The sequence below is a fragment of the Aquarana catesbeiana genome, linkage group LG05, assembly GCF_042186555.1.
Source record: "Aquarana catesbeiana isolate 2022-GZ linkage group LG05, ASM4218655v1, whole genome shotgun sequence".
Classification (NCBI taxonomy): domain Eukaryota; kingdom Metazoa; phylum Chordata; class Amphibia; order Anura; family Ranidae; genus Aquarana; species Aquarana catesbeiana.
The window spans coordinates 457,827,262-457,841,047 of NC_133328.1; the positions used below are offsets into that span (position 1 = coordinate 457,827,262).

The 13,786-nt window shown below is 40.6% G+C and overlaps 1 protein-coding gene across 3 annotated transcripts in view; it reads right to left on the reverse strand.

Annotated features, from left to right (window-relative positions):
* The window catches only part of RALBP1 (ralA binding protein 1), a 104,248-nt gene that overhangs the window by 32,875 nt on the left and 57,587 nt on the right, over positions 1-13,786 (reverse strand). The window lies entirely within an intron of this gene.

The following is a 13,786-nucleotide window of genomic DNA, read 5'->3' on the forward strand; positions in this document are numbered from 1 at the left end:
ATTTTAAAGTAGATGTAAACCCTACTGGTTTTCATAATTCATGTTTTCATAATAAGTTGCCATGTTATTTATTTTATATATATATATATATATATATATATATATATATATAAAAATGTAACTTTTTTGTTGTTGTTGCATCACAGTGCTGTTGATCTCCCCTGGCCTTTGTGTGGCTTCGCTTTCTCCTTGGGTCTCCATCCCCCACAGCTCCCAGGATAGACTTTTTGGCAACCCTGGCTTTGCAGTACCGCCATACTTACTACAGTAACCGCTATATATGCTATGCGTCTGCTCTTGAGGAAGTGGAATTTGTCCATGAAACAACTCAAGCTTACTGGATGCTATCAGGTCTTCAAATCTATAGTTCAATATTTATTCTGACCTTATTTACTTTTGTTTTTTTATCGATCATCATATTTACTACCAATGGCTTACATTCTCGGTTACTGCAATGGATTTTCATGCGATTTATTTGTATATATGGTAATGCTATCTATCTCTCTATATCTATATAAAATTACCAACACTCAGTATGTGTATATATGAATGCCTTTATGCTATCCCCATGTATATAGATGAAATTACCAACAATCAGTATGTGTGTGTATAATATATATATATATATATATATATATATATATATATATATATATATATATATATATATATATATATATATATACACACACGAATGCTTTTATGCTATCCCTGTGTATATAGATAAAATTACCAACACTCAGTGTGTGTGTGTGTGTTTATGCTATCCTCATGTATATAGATGAAAATACCAACAAATAGTTATGCATCAACTGTATGTGTCATGTCACGTTTTTATGACAAACGTAAACATTTTTTCAAACCACACATTATCTGCCTCATCTGAAGTCCCACAGACCCCTTTCTTTATCAACTGCAATCACTGTTCAGGACTAGTCTTCCAGTAGTGTCAACAGTAGACTATGCATGTGTAATGTGTGTTTACACAGCTAGCAGTAGTCTCTTCCAGGAATGCATAAGACAAGGCACAGTTGTCACCTCAAACCGTTGAAGTGCCTTAGCAAGCTCTTTATGGCTGGATCACCAGGTGTTTTTTTTTTTTTTTTTTTTTTTTTTTTTTTTTTTTTTAAAGCCTCAGATTTAAAAAGATTAAATAAAACTTTTGAAAATACTAAAATTCAGAATTTAGGATCTTTGTCATTAATGTCTCTATTTCTCAGAAACTATCATTATCAACCTTGTGAAGGTTTTGTGGTGTCATTTACTAAATCCCCTTAGGTCTGCAGAATTGCGTATTTATATTTAGCTGTTACTACTTTCTGTATTCATAACAATCTGGCTCTTCAAGTAATCATCGAACACATCTATAAAAAAAAAAAAAATGCTTTAAAAGGGTTAGTTCACCTTCAATTTGCCAAAAAAAAAAAACTCCTATGCATTATTCCATTGCCCTCCCATCTCCGTCATGCGTAGGTGGCAGGATGTACTGAACATTGGAAATACAACCCCAGCAACAAAAACGAATGCGCACACACAGGGTAGGGAACGAAGCAGAGTTATTGTTTGCAAGTTGCCGGGTCTGCACATTCAATATTAGGTACATCATGCAATCTAGGCAAGACGGAGAAGGAAAGGGCTATTGAATAAGCAGCTTGAAAAGTAAGCATTCTTCTACCACACGGAGGATTGCATAATATTGCACCGATGAAACAGGTTTTTTTTGGGCAAATGTCATTAAAGGTGAACTAAACTTTAAAAAAAAAAAAAAAAAGCATAAATAACCAGACCACATCTCATGCTGGACAGAGGCACCACAAAACAGTTAGCTGTGAATGATTTTTTTTTTGTTTTACTGAAAGCAAGTCATATTTTTAGAATGCACTTCAGATTAGGCATATGGGAAATACAAGTTTCAGTCAAAGGAGATCATTTTAATTGACAACCTCAATCAATGAGTCTTTGCCTCCTCAAAAGGACATAATTTATAGCAAACTGTACGAAAAAGAAATGGGATTCTGTATGATAAAATTTTTGTATATTGTACTCCATCAAACACTACATTTTCAAAGGTGGACAGAGTTATCCTTCAAAATTTTCTTTGTGGCAGCAAAGTTTTAAATGTGTCGCTCTCAGTCCTCAAGAACCCGTCAGCCAGCCATTATGTTAATGCTCTCCAAATCAATAAGTATTATAAGAAACCTCTCATGAGAGAAACATAACAGGCTGCAAATGCTGATGACTTCTAGCTTCCTAGCTGTTATTTTGTCCCTCTTGCTTCAATATTTTGAGCCATTAATTCAAGGACCTCTGACTTTCCTTGCCTTTCCTGATATGTATACTTATTCAGAATTAGTGATACAAATAATTAAATGAGGTATATCAGTGTAACTGCCAGGCAAGTAGCATTTTACGGTAATCAATAATGGCATGCTTCATATTTTCTTCTTGTAATTTTTAGCTAAAGACCAGTAGAGAAGAAGGAATTGTATATTATAAGATATAAAACCAATAAATCACTGGAGACAAGTACTTGGGCTGGTAATGACTTAAGACAGCCATACATTGATTAAAATTCAGCTGAGATTCGATCCAGCTATGGGCAGGCTGATTGTACCCAAGCTGATTCATCAATCGACTTGGGTACAACCAGCCTGTTGGATTTTTTACAGGCGATTACCGCGGGTGGCTACAGCCACTAGCAGTAATTGTATTCTGCCGCCTGGTACGGCTCTTCCCCCTCCTAACACCTATGCTCACTAACCTGTGTAGAAAAGATGTATATACTTACCTATTAGCCCGCTCCGGTCTGATCACATGATCCCTTGTGTTAGCCAGCAGTGGCTGCAGAGGAGAGGAGAGAACGCTCAACAATGGTTGGGAATGCACGGGAGCAGTGACTGACCAACATAATACAATCTACACTGCAAAGGCTAATAAAGACAGAAAGACTAGTCACGTCAAACCTTTAAATAAGAGAGTGATGTTATAAGTAAAGGGTATTATAGACTGTCATCTCAAGTAATGAATCAGCCATTAAAAATAAGGCCAAGCAGCCTCAAGCAGACTACACCCTATGTGCACCTCTGATTATGGCATCAGATATAATTCCTGTTTACTACAGGAGACTTTCCAGCTAAATACAGCATGTCACAGGAGGAAAAACGATACTTCCCATGTCTAGAACCAATACTCTCATAAAAATAAAGAATATCTAGAAGGATGGGAAGAGGGAATACCGTCTTGACTGATTTGTTTTTCCCAAATACCTGGCATACTTATGAGCCATTGACAGAATGGGAACAGGAGTGATGTATGTTTTAGTGTGGGTGGACATTGCCACATAATTTGGGAGAGGTCGGCCTAATTCTATCCATCCCTGTACATGAGGTTTCCCTCAAGTAGCCAATTTATTTTTGTCTCTGCTACTATATTTGTGTTGTGCTACAGACAGCTATGCATATTTTATAGACTGTAATATTTTTGTAGCTGCAACAAATACAGCTATCCTGTTATAATTTAGTTTTAGTACAAGTAAATTAATGTTATAAGTAGCATAATAAAATACTTCTAGGCTTACAGATGTATCTTTGCTTTAGCTGAGAAAAAAAAATCTCCATGTCAGTTTTATGCAGTTCAGTGCAGGGAGTTGAGCAAACATCGCTGCAGTGATAGAGTTAGGTCCATAAATATCGGGACATCGACACAATTCTAATCTTTTTGGCTCTATACACCACCACAATGGATTTGAAATGAAATGAACAAGATGTGCTTTAACTGCAGACTTTCAGCTTTAATTTGAGGGTATTTACATCCAAATCAGGTGAACGGTGTAGGAATTACAACAGTTCACCTCCGTGCTGTCAGCTCCGTCCCGGCCCCTAGGGGAGGGGCCGGGACGGAGCTGACAGCACGGAGGTGAATTGAGGAGACGAGCATACCATACTACACGCCATATCGGCAGTCTTTTATCATTTGAAAGCCTGGAATAGAATGGTGCACTCACGCACCTGTACAATGTGAGTACCCCGTTTTGGGGAGTGTGTTTTTCAAATAAATTCCTTGCGCTATTACACTATTGAGTTTTTTTCTTATTTATGGTTTAGAGCGGTACTGACTGAACCAGCTGGACATCGGCACCTGCACTTCATTATAGAGCCCAGGGGTGGCTCCTAAGCGTGCTTAGACATAGTTTAGCTACTGTGTCACACACTCTGAGGTGAGCGCATAAACCTTTGGGGGGGGGGTCACTGGAGTGCACCGAAGCATGGTTTTGCAGTTACACACATTGGATGAGCATGCTGGATGACACCACTGATGGACACTGTGTTATATATTTTGCATTCATCACATATGAACTTTCATTTATAAACTTTTATATGGAAGTATTGTGCACGTCTACAGTATATGTATGCACTTTGGTTCCAGCATTATTATTTATGCACTCTGCACTTTAATAATTTTTTATCACAGACTGTCACTTATGAATTTATTGCTCATTATTTATTGGTATTTATTTTTGTATTTATCACCTATAGATTTATATTTGAATTATACACTTTGGATATATATTTATTTTTACTAGCACAACACATTTATTTATTTCACTACTGCACGGCTATGAAACGTGGTCTGCGTTTGCAGCTGGTTATTATCATCATTTCTATTTTATAGGCATTGGTCCGTTTGTGGCTCGCAAGATCTTTCTTCTAATTTTCACATCTCTGCAGTGTTTTCTTATCTCTCTTCAAAGCACTATGTCCAGTAGCTTTCTCCTGCTCCATTCTTTTGTTATCAGCATGATAACTTCTGACAAGTTCTCCATCAACTGAGATAAAAGCAGCTTGAGTTTTGTATTGGGGAGGATGATATAAATAGATTAGCAGTGTGCTGAACTATTTAATGAACAGTTCTGAAAGTCTCTACCTAGGAGGAGAGGGGGTGTGTGCTTTTCCTCCAATTAGCTGTCTTGGCTGTATGCCCAGGCTTCACTGCAGTGTTGAACAGGAAGAGAAAATCTCCTAACACCATCTGAACTTTCTAAAGAATATATAAAGATGAAGACAGCAGACATGCAAGTAAAACTTATGTAGGGAGATTTGTTTCATCCCTGTGTATCATCTGAGGCTATTATACTTCACTGGGTATACGTGAGGGCTTACATCCACTTTACATAACCTCTATCTTCTGTATGCAGAGACATCTTACATCCTAGACTCTTAGTGTAGGGAGTGTGCTGTATAAGTCATAGGTACTGATCACAATAGCATGTCATTGTATTGCAATTTCTGATGTGCACTTAATGTTTTGTACTTTTTGTAATTTTCAAAATTGAATACAATTTTTTTTTTTTTTTTAAATGACATTGTAGGTCTACCAAATCTGCCGATTACCATGGCTACAATAAAATCTTTTTTTTGTATTTAAGTTTATTTTCAGAGACTCATAGCGAACAGGATGTATAGTATAAGCTAGTTATACCACAGTTATAAAGGTGATCTCAATTTCTTTTAACCTCAGTGGAGTTGCCCTTTAATACAATTGCACACCAGCCATGTAGAAATGCCCTCCTGCAGACGATGTGAAGTTCCTGGTGCTCCTTCCTGAGGATACAACAGTTACATCAGTCTGTAGAACCACAAAAGAACTAGGTAGACAGTAAATATTGCATCTTTATAGACCTTTTCATATGAGTTACATAAAGTGTTTTAGTGGATATCTACATCTGTCTGTTGCGTTGTTTCATATTTGAACATGATGTCCTTATCCCTAGTACACATGATAAAAATATTGAATGAGGCGCATGCGCGCGATCACGGGAAATGGCAGCATAATCACCTCTCTGTGCCACCGGACCTCCGAGACTCGGCTGACAGAGCACTGATCCCGCTACCGACATGACATTTTGGAGTTCCTGTGGCTGCTGACATCGCCGGGCACCGGGGGAATGTACAGGACACCAAAGTCTAAGCAGAAACAGCGTTCCCATCAGAAAGCCACCCCCGCTACAGTAGCAAGATGGCGCCTGAACCTCCCGTGCCTGATGACTCCACGAGGCTCTCAGCGGCGGGACCGGCTTCCCCAAAAAACAGCCTCTGCTGCAGTTCCCCACGGATCTGATAAGCCCTGCGGCTGTTGCTTCTGAGGACTTACTTTCTAAATTCAGACCCATAGTGCGGGATGAGATCTCCACGGCCTCCCGCAAGCTCTCCTCTGATTTAGGGGCCCTAAAGAGCTAGGCCACTAGACTAACCAATAAGAGTAAAGAATGGATTTAGCTTCTACAGTGCTCTGGAGGGTCATGAGGACGAGGTTGACAAATTGAATATTGAACTTGAAAATCTGTGGGATAGGCTAGAGGATGCTGAAAACAGGGCTCGCAGGGATAACCTTCACATCCGTGGGATCCCGAAGGTCATAACCGACTTTCCTTCAGGAACTGGCTCCAGAGCTCCCGCTAGTTCCAGGCCTCCTTGTTGCTCGACGTCCGACGCCATTTTCACGAACTACAGTCTGACCTTCCACCTTCTCAGTCGGAGCTATCTTCTTCATCATCATTTCACCCCAGGTCGTCTCAAGTTCCCCGCACGCCATCCCAAGCTTCTAACCAAGGCCCTTCGATCCCTTCAGGCTCAACGTTTCCAGGATGTGCCCATTGGTTGAAGACCCCAGTCTCCTGGGATTGGTCTACACAAATCGTTTTGTGCCTGGGACTCCCCTCAGGCTTTCTTTTATCTGTTGCCTGTCGTGGGTTGCAACTGCTGGGACCTACCTTGTCCCTTTTCCAGTATCACACAACCGCCTAGTGTCACGGTAATGCTATTTTATATTGGTTTACATGACTCTATATATTGTAGTACATGGTTTTATTTCCACAGGTAGGATGCAGTTGCACGTGTGGGTTTTTCCCACCCTAGGCTGCCCAATTTGAGAGATGGCAAGCCAGGATGGGACTCACCCACAGCTGGTGTGTCAGCTGCACAAAGTTATTTGGTTTAGCTCATTTTGTGTCTCAGAGCTCCCTGTGGCCAAGGGTCGGAGTAGCTACTTTTGTTGTTGAAGGGTGGCGGGCAGAAGAACAATTTATTTTCTACCCAGATAGCCCATCTAGCGTGCCCTTTTGGCCTGCTAATGGGCGCTACGTCTAACCTCTATTTTTCAATAAACACTATGGATCCTCATCTCTTGCCTTTGTGCCACAAATAGCTCTATTTGAGTTATAAAACCGTGTTAATTCTTGATCTGTTATGATGCTTGCCTTACCATTCATTACAGGTTCTGCTGAGCAGTTTCGTTCTTATCTCGATCTGGGGCAGAGCTGGTCGCCCACCCTGGGTGTCTCTGCACTTGGGTGGAAGGCCCGGGATGGGTGCGACCTAGCCTTGCCACCAGGACATTGTTCTCTTTTTATCCTGTTATTTGTGTCTATGATAGAATTTTATATACAGTGTTGAGGTTTTCTATTGTTTTATACATTGTATCTAATAGCCGAGTGGGTCCGATGGACCACTGCTCGCCCAGTGTGTTGGTACTTGATCAGGATCATAATTCTGTTCAACCTCTGGCATCCCACTAGTTGTTGCAGGTTTGCTTTACCAACTTCTCATGCCCCAAGTTTTTCTCTGTCTTTTTTACTAGCTCTTTCTCTACTCATCTTCCAAGATCTTTCTTAATCCTACTCTTTTCTCCCCCTCATGGAGTCCACGGGGTCTGCAACTGGAGACATTTTTACATGTTTTTGTCTTTTCTTCCACCATGACGCTGAACTGGTTGTTCTTAAATGTCCAGGGTATGAACTCCCTCCAAAAGAGGGTGAAGGTTTTTAGGTATCTTAAAAAACAACAGACTGACATAGCATGTTTACAGGAGACACATTTTTCTTCCTCCTCTTGCCCCAGGTACTTTCATGCTCAGTACTCTCAGGTGTTTTTTGCAAATGGTCCAACAAAACAAAGAGGAATGCTCATAGCCTTTTGCAATTCTGTCCCGTTCAGTTGCACTAAACAGATAGTTGACCCAAACGGTAGATACCTTCTGCTTCAGGGTTCCATTCAAGATACCAAGGTCACTATTATGAGCTACTACGCTCCTAATTCCAACCCAGGGGCTTTCCTGACTCATGTCTGCACTTTGTTGACGTCACACCAAAAAGGTACTCTCCTCTTGGCGGGAGACTCTAATGTGACCTTGAATCCTATCCTGGACAAATATCCCTCGGAAAGAATAGCCGCATCACCTGATGCGAGAAAATTCTCTCATTCCTTGCACTCTCATGATCTGGTGGACCTTTGGAGGGATTTTCATCCAATGGGTAAAGATTACACTTATTCCTCTCACCCTCACTCAAGAATCGACCACATGTTTATGTTATGTAAACATCTTCCCCTGATATGCTCCACATCCATTCTGGCTGCCCCTTGGTCGGACCATGACCCAGTTTTAGATGTTTGCCGTTCCCTATTATGTATCTCGCCTTGAGTCAATCTCTGCTACTATTAAATAATCTCCTACTCCTACCAACCATGAACTATTGGATGTTTGTCTTACTGATAATACCGTACGGACTTTTCTCTGGTTCCGCCAGAAATTGTATGCCAAACTGAATAAATCAAATGCGATGCCCAGCCAATAGGTTGCGCACCTTTACCCCTAACTTCACTCCCATCACTTTACGTACCCGCCATAACATTCTCACTAGCAACCCAACTAAGATTTTAGACTAATTCCGCATAGACTTACCACATTGTGTTCGGTCCACAATCAAGCAAATAATCAGGAATGGTCAGAATTTTTTGCCTGACCTCTTGACTGCTAATATAGTCACGTTACCAAAACCAGATCGTGATCATTTGTCACAGGCCAATTTAAGACCCATTTCGCTTATGAACGTAGATATAAAATCCTCACTAAGATCCTGGCTAATCGCCTAAATTCTTTCCTCCCTCACTTAATTAAAAAAGACCAGGTTGGGTTCATTCCATAACGCCAGGCTGGAGATGCAATCAGACGAATCCTACAGCTGCAACACATCGCTCACCATTGCTCTTTGGAGATGATGCTTTTATCATTCGATGTGAATAAAGCCTTCGTTACCTTGTCGTGGCAATACTTGATGTTTGTGCTCCTGCATTATGCTTTTTCTATCAGGAGGGGCACCCAACAAGGATGCCCACTCTCATCACTCTTATTTTAGCCTTAGAGCCTTTAGCGGAGGCAATCTGCTCCCATCCGGATATAAGAGGCGTGGATGTTGCGGGATCCGCTCAAAAAAGTTTCTTTATGCGTAGATGATATCTTAACCTCCCTGGAGGTATGATTATTTCGGATTTTAGGTGCTGAAAGCGGTACAATTATTTTGCATGGATATTTGGCGTTTTATATTGTAGGCCTGTAATTCTTAACAACAATACACTTAAATCTGCCCAAACAAGAGTCTAGTAGATATCCCGGGTATGATGAAGTTTGAAACACAAAAACATAAATATAATAAATAAATATAAATAATTAAAAAAAAATAATAATATAAATAATAATAAAATAAATTTCCCCACGATTCACTATCGCTCAATTCTGCAAGTGTTCTAATTTACTATCGCTGTTTTGTAGCTGGTCTAAAGCCACTTTTGACGTAAAGGGACACTTTTTGGTTGCTATGGACAATCTCCAGTTTCCAGGCAGAAAGAACAGTATATATAACATAAAACTGCATGCAGGGCATGGGCCAAAGCACTGGGGACAAAAGGGATGTGAAATCAGTTCATACAGTACTGTAATCTGTAAGATTACTGTATGTGTAACGGTTTTTACAGTTTTTTAAATTTGCTGCCAGCGTCGCGCCGCTCGAAGGGAATGGAGCCTGGCACGAAGAGGCTTCGGAGGAGACAGAGCCCGCAGACACAGCGGGGGACATCGCAGGATCCTGGGGACAAGGTAAGTAACGCCGCTCCAGGATCCTGCAATGTAATCCCGAGTGTGGCTCGGGGGTTACCGCTAATGGGACTGAAATTTAACCCCGAGCCACACTCGGGAATACCGTCAGGGAGGCTACTGTCCCCTAAAATCCCATAAAGTCTCTTTGCTTAACCTATTATCTCTCCTTGGCGCTTTTGTGTCCCTTTCCGGTTTTCATGTCAACTCTACCAAATCTATGTTTGTTAACCACTTAAGGACCGAGCCTCTTTCTGAGATTTGTTGTTTACAAGTTAAAAACAGGGTTTTTTTGCTAGAAAATTACTTAGAAAAAATTGTATAATGTTTGGGGGTTCTAACACCCTAGAGAATAAAATGGTGGTCATTGCAATACTTTCTGACACACTGTATTTGCGCAGTATTCTTACAAGCACACTTTTTTTGGAAAAAATACACCTTTTTTAAATTAAAAAAAGACAACAGTAAAGTTTGCCCAATTTTTTTTTATATTGTGAAAGATAATGTTACGTCGAGTAAATTGATACCCAACATGTCACGCTTCAAAATTGCGCCCGCTCGTGGAATGGCGACCAACCTTTTACCCTTAAAAATCTCCATAGGCGGCATTTAAAAAATTCTATAGGTTGCATGTTTTGCGTTACAGAGGAGGTCTAGGGCTAGAATTATTGCTCTTGCTCTACCGATCGCGACGATACCTCACGTGTGGTTTAAACACTGTTTTCATATGCGGGTGCTACTCACGTATGCGTTCGCTTCTGCACGCGAGCTCCGCGGGACGGGGCGCTTTTAAAAAATTTTTTTTATTATTATTTATTTTACCTTTTGGTGTTTTTTTTTTTTCTTTAAAGAACAGTGTAAAAATAATGTGTCACGTTTTTTTCTATTACAAGGGATGTTTATATTCCATGTAATTGGAATAAAAGCATGACAGGACCTCTTAAATATGAGATCTGGGGTCAATAAGACCTCAGATCTCATATTTACACTAAAATGCAATAAAAAAAAAGCCCTTTAAGAGCTATGGGCGGAAGTAACTTTTTGATTTCGCTTCCGCCCTGCAATGATATGGAGACGGGTGGGGGCCATCTTCCCCTCACTCGTCTCCATACTCAGGAATGAGAAGCATCTGATCGCCTCTGCCGCTACCGACGACCCCTCTCCCGCCGCCGATAAAAGTGATCTTGCAGTAAATCCGCCGCAGAGACCACTATTATCAGAAACCGGACCGGCCGCTGAAGAAGTGGATATATTCCTCTTCAAAGAGAGGATGTATATCGGTGTGCGGCGGTCCGGAAGTGGTTAACCTCTCATCCTCTGAATTGGCCACCCTGAGAGATGCTTTCCCGTTCCAGTGGCTTCCTTCTTTGCCCTATTTGGGCATAAGGCTCAGTCCCACTTATGATTGATTATACCAGGCCAACTTTCCCCCTCTGTTCAAAAAATTAACCAACATGCTTTCCCCTTGGTCCCACTTCCCGTTGTTCTGGTTTGGTCGGAATCGCGGCGGTCCGCATGTCCTAATCTCCTGAAATTATTATACTTTTTTCAAGTACTGCCAGTCACGGTCCCCCCCACATATTATACGTATCCACCAATGCAAACTTTTGAAATTTATTTGGGATTCCATCCACCCTCGAACCAACAAACATAGTCTTATACGCTTGCAGGATCAATGGTGGCTTCTTGGCCCCCCAATTTACTATAGGGCAGCAAATATAGCTCCATTATCCCATCTTCATGAAACGAACCAACTGCCACTTTGGCTACCAATGACCTTGTGGATTCTCACCCTATTCCAATCCCCTCCTCAGCACCGCCCGACTATGCTAGGGCCTAGTATAACATATTCTCTTCACCTTTGGGACTTTTCAGCGGGTTTGATCTCCCCCACCTACCCTTAACTCTGCTTCACTCATTGTACGCCATTCCCCCCTAGCTGTAAAAACCCTAAACAATTCTCTTGGTGGTCCCATAATGGGTTCGTAGATGTCCATTCTCTGTTCACCCCCATGAGAATTATGACTTTGTAGGCCCTCAGATCTTCCCATGATATTCCTCTCTGTGAATATTACAGCTATCTACAACTTAGGCACTTTCCCCAACAACTAATAAAATCCCAACCGACTCCGTACACGTTAACCCCTTTTAAAAGCCTCTGTAGGGCCCATCCCTACTCCCCGGGCTTAATTATGTTGGTAATTAATTGGAAAAATCATGACAATTGCTCTCTAAAAGTTCTAAGAATGTTCTCATACTGGAGAATGCTTATAAAGTACTGTACAGATGACACTATACGCCAGCTAGGCTGGTGCGATTTATGCCATACTACTCCCCTCTTTGCTTCCGGAGATGCTCCCAGGAAGGCACCATGGCACACATCTGGTGGTCTTGCCCCAAGGTATGCAGACTATGGGTCAGAGTAAATGCCCTTCTTCGTAACATTTCACATTAAGATCAAAACGGGATCCCTATGAGGTCCTTCTTAATAAGCCGATAGTTGAACTGCTCCGTCCAGAACGCCAGTTGGCCTTGCATCTTTTTACTGCAACTAAATGGACTATTGTGAGGGCATGGAAAACTCCTATACTGAGCTTTGAAGCAATTAAGAACCGAATGAACGACATCACGGTCAATGAAAAGTTGACCGCATTAGCTTCAGACACACAATACATTTCTCAAGGTCTGGCAACCTTGGATCGCATATACCCAACCCTCCAGATTCAATAACCAGCTTCTTTTAATTTGATGACTCTCTGGTGTTCACCCCGTAAAACGTCTCTCTCCACCCCCCCTTTTTTTTATTTTTTCCCTTTCTTTCCTTTCTGGCTCCCCTTATCCTTCTCTCCTCTATTCTATTCTTCCATTTCCCTTACTAGGTATCACCAGGCTGTAGGGCAGGGATTGGGTGTGGGTGGTTACAGTGAATGTATCCCCCCTAAGATTGGAGGGTGCACTTTTCTATATGGATATCCAACTTTAATAAGTTTCTATGTTTTGGGATTCTAATTGTGCAACCCAAGTTGTTCTGTTTTAGTTCATCGTACGATACAACCAGGAAAATCAAGGTCTCTTAACCAGAGACTTTTGGACATTCATTATGAAGCTAAATGCAACTCGGAAGCTCTGCAACTATCTTGTTTTATCCCATTGTTGGGATTTTTTTCTCCGCTTTTGTCATATATAATGTAACCCTCTCATTGTTTGCTTAACTTACCTGTTCGAATTATTTCGCAAATGAAATCATTTGTAAAAGAAAAATATTGAACTAATGATAGTCCTGCAAAATTTCTCAAATGACAGAATAAAACTTCGGAATTGATTTAATATATTGTATTGCATTCTTTAGTTTCCGAGCATGCCTGGTCTTGATCACACAATTTTTTTCAAATACTATAGCAGTTACAGGAAAATTGTTTGTTCTGGTATTGTACAAGAAAAAATTGTGCTTGTCCATTCAGATAATTTTGCATGAACTGCTGTAATCGCCTCTTGAAAGCTGTGTACTAACAATCAGATTATCGGACGTTGGCTCTGAAAGCGTTATTTTTCCTCCGATTTTCTCATTGTGTGTACTAGGCATAACTCTATATTTTAGCATGCTGTTACTTGCAATATGATCAATGGAAATATTTCAGTGTTATGAACTAGAACTGTAGAGTATTTTTTTAGTCTTGGACACAGTAGCAAAGTTTTTTTATTTTTGGACGGGTCAAGGAGATTTTTCTTCATGTTGTTTCACCAAAGGAAAATGTCCCTAACACAGACAGAATTTAAAGACTTATGCTACAATTAAAAAGTTAAGTTCACTTTAAAAAAAAAAATAAATAAATGCACATTATTTTTTTTTAGGAGTCTGGAA